Below are 3,472 nucleotides of genomic sequence, written 5' to 3'. Positions count from 1 at the left end.
AGGAAATTTTGCATTCCTTGAGATTAGCACATCCAAAGGTCAAGATCGTCAGCAAGCAATGGCAGCAGTTGCCTGGCCTCTGCTGTGTGTGGTTAGAAATGCATCTGAGGCTGAGATGGTGGCCAAGCAGAACTTGTCACTGTAAAGGAACAATTACAAGAAAAGGAGATGAAGCTGGCCGGTGGTGGCACACACTTTTAATTCCAGCACTCAGGTGGATTGTGGATTTCCATGAGTTCGAGGTTAGCTTGGTCCAGGACAGGCTCCAAAGATGCAGAGAAACTCTGTCTCAACAATAACAACAAAAAAAAAAAAAAAAAAAAGAAGAGACTAGCATCCTCCCAGTTAGCTTCTGACTTGACAAGTATATTAAATAAACAGGAGGAGGAGAAAGAGGTGTTAAAAACAATAGAAGACAGCCTTCAAGTCTGACCTTTAGTAGAAAAAGAGGAAAATACAACATATAGATGGGTAGATTTCCCTCCAGAAAACGGTTGTTCTAGGGGTAGAGATTGTTTTCTCCCTCAGGAACTACTGTGACAGCTAGGTATAGTGAATGAGGAGGCTATAGCCACGGTGCCAACTCAGGGCCACTCTGACCCGAGGAGACAGCAACTTCTTTTTTTTTTTTTTAAAGATTTATTTATTATGTATACAACATTCTGCCTCCATGTTCACCCACACGCCAGAAGAGGGCACCAGATCTCCTTACAGATGGTTATGAGCCACCATGTTGTTGCTGGGAACTGAACTCAGGACCTCTGGAAGAGCAGTCAGTGCTCTTAACCACTGAGCCATCTCTTCAGCCCTGAGACAGCAACTTCTGTAGGGGAAAGCAGAGCCACATTCGCTTTTGTCCCTGAGTTGATCTGAGCAGAGTAAGCCAGGCCCACTGCGTTTATTCGGTGTGGAGAAGTACAGGGAGACCCTGTGAAAGAGGTCTAGGATACAGAAACATGATGGCTCAGAAAGAACGACTGAAGATTACTGGGAGAAAGTCAGGTGAGTGCCTCCTATGCATGCTTCGAACTGACCTTGATCTGTGGAGGAAGCAATCACTACAAATGGGTGGAACCGTTCCCTGCTGTATTAGATATTGTTCCTGTTTGACTTAGTATTGTTTTGGTTTGGGTTTTGGTTTCGAGACAGGGTTTTTCTTTGGAGCCTGTCCTGGAACTAGCTCTTGTAGACCAGGCTGGCCTCGAACTCACAGAGATCCACCTGCCTCTGCCTCCTGAGTACCGGGATTAAAGGCGTGGTGCACCACCACCGCCTGGCCCCCGAGACATATTTGTTGAACTAATTGAGTTTGAATATTTACCTCTTTTTGCTTCCTCAACCAGGCAGTGAATTCATGAAAATCGGGCAAATGCCAGGTGTGCCACCACTGTCTGGGTGAACTTCTGGGATCACCTGGCACTTCCTGAGATCCGGCGGCAACACACTTTCAGAGTGCTTTACCAAGGTTGTCTTTCTAACCCGACTGTCTGTTATGGGATGATGGTTCCAGATGTTGCCTTGTCTTCCTGCTCATCCTCTAGAGAAGGTTTTGTTAAGTAGATTAACCTCAGAGCGTTTTGCAGATTTGGAAAACCACTGGAGAGACAATCAGGTACAATGTTACTTCCGTTTACCCTTACAGCCCTACTGGAGCTAAGCTAAGTGTAACAAACAACAAACAAAACCCAAAATAAATGCTACATGGGTAAAAAAGGACATCCCTAGAAACGATAAGGTTAGTGAACGAAAACCCCAGTGCCAGGGTTAGGCCACCTCCCTGTGAGGGTCCCCGAAGCCCCTGAGGGTCCCCATATCATGAAGGCTATCACTATTGCTGTTTTTTTCAAGACAGGGTTTCTCTGTGTACCATTGGCTGTTCTGGAACTCACTTTGTAGACCAGGCTGGCCTTGAACTCACAGAGATCCACCTGCCTCTGCCTCCTGAGTGCTGGGATTAAAGGCACATGCCACCACCGCCCAGCCACCACTTCCTGGCCACCTCTGCTGTTGATTGTATGCCAAAAACTAGACAATAAGATTCTGTTGCTGAAGACACCATATTACATGCTTTGACTATAGAACATGAAGAAATTAGTCTACAGCCATACCACCCTGAACGTGCCCAATCTCGCCTGATCTCGGAAGCTAAGCAGGGTCGGGCCTGGTTAGTACTTGGATGGGAGACTGCCTGGGAATACCGGGTGCTGTAGGCGAGAGAGAGAGAGAGAGAGAGAGAGAGAGAGAGAGAGAGAGAGAGAGAGAGAGAGAGAGAGAGAGAGGGAGAGAAAACATGAAGAATTATTCTGGGACTGAAATGGAAGCTCTTACTCTATTAGCTGGCTTTCATAGTGTCAGAAGGGGCCATGCAGGCTGCTGATGGAGAACTGTCACCAACATTCTGTGGACCCTACATGGTGAGACACCAACATGCTATGCAGGATATGCCTGCTCATGCAATAGTGGCTTGGCGATCGTGGGTAAGACTAAGTCTTCTCATTTATTAAAACCCAACACACAAAAGAGTTCACCTTTGGTATTATAAGCCAGGACAAAAAAACCTGTGGCTGGGAAGGTCATAGGTCCCAGTGTGAAAGTAACTTGTATTTTTTATAAGATAAATGTGATGTGCCTGCCAAATTGTCTTCTAAGCATGTGTTTATACCCATAGACTACTGTTTTTTTGTTTGTTTGTTTGTTTGTTTTTTGGTTTTTCGAGACAGGGTTTCTCTGTAGCTATGGAGCCTGTCCTGGAACTAGCTCTTGTAGACCAGGCTGGTCTCGAACTCACAGAGATCCGCCTGCCTCTGCCTCCCGAGTGCTGGAATTAAAGGTGTGCGCCACCACCGCCCAGCCTTTTTTTTTTTTAAAGATTTTTTTAAAAATATTTATTATGTATACAATATTCTGTCTGTGTGTATGCCTGAAGGCCAGAAGAGGGCGCCAGACCTCTACAGATGGTTGTGAGCCACCATGTGGTTGCTGTGAATTGAACTCAGGACCTTTGGAAGAGCAGGCAATGCTCTTAATCACTGAGCCATCTCTCCAGCCCCATAGACCAATGTTGTTGTCAACCTTAATTCATAACCATTGGTGAAAATCCTGAGAACAAGTGACTAATATTTTGACGTGGTGGTTTACTTAATAACCATAGGTGGGCATCTATAGCCACCATCTCCAAGACTCGGGGATCATTGAGGAAGAGGGGCAGAAAGAATGTAAGAGTCAGAGAGACAGGAGTGTAATGAAACAGTTTTCTCGGAGATTGAAACATTCTATCCTTCAGGGAAGCTTTTTAAAAAGGAAGGTAAACTACTCAAAATAGCTTCAGGAAGTCCCTGAAACTGACGAGATTCACTAGGCCCCTCCCTGCCATAATAAATTATAAAAACTTAGAGTTCCTCTCAGATGGACAGAAACAAAGTTGGGAAGAAGACGCTAAGATCAGACCAGCTACTTGAAAGAAATAGAAGTC

At 45.4% G+C, this 3,472-nt stretch overlaps 1 non-coding gene across 1 annotated transcript; it reads left to right on the top strand.

Moving 5' to 3' along the window:
• Positions 1–2,094: 2,094 nt before the first annotated feature.
• On the top strand, positions 2,095–2,213 carry LOC130864199 (5S ribosomal RNA). The gene has a single exon (XR_009055900.1). It is a non-coding gene; the product is annotated as a 5S ribosomal RNA (ribosomal RNA).
• Positions 2,214–3,472: the final 1,259 nt, after the last annotated feature.

The sequence above is a fragment of the Chionomys nivalis genome, chromosome 21 (genome assembly GCF_950005125.1).
Source record: "Chionomys nivalis chromosome 21, mChiNiv1.1, whole genome shotgun sequence".
Taxonomy (NCBI): domain Eukaryota; kingdom Metazoa; phylum Chordata; class Mammalia; order Rodentia; family Cricetidae; genus Chionomys; species Chionomys nivalis.
The sequence above is the reverse complement of the archived record's forward strand: the minus strand, read 5'-3'. Positions and strand labels throughout refer to the sequence as shown.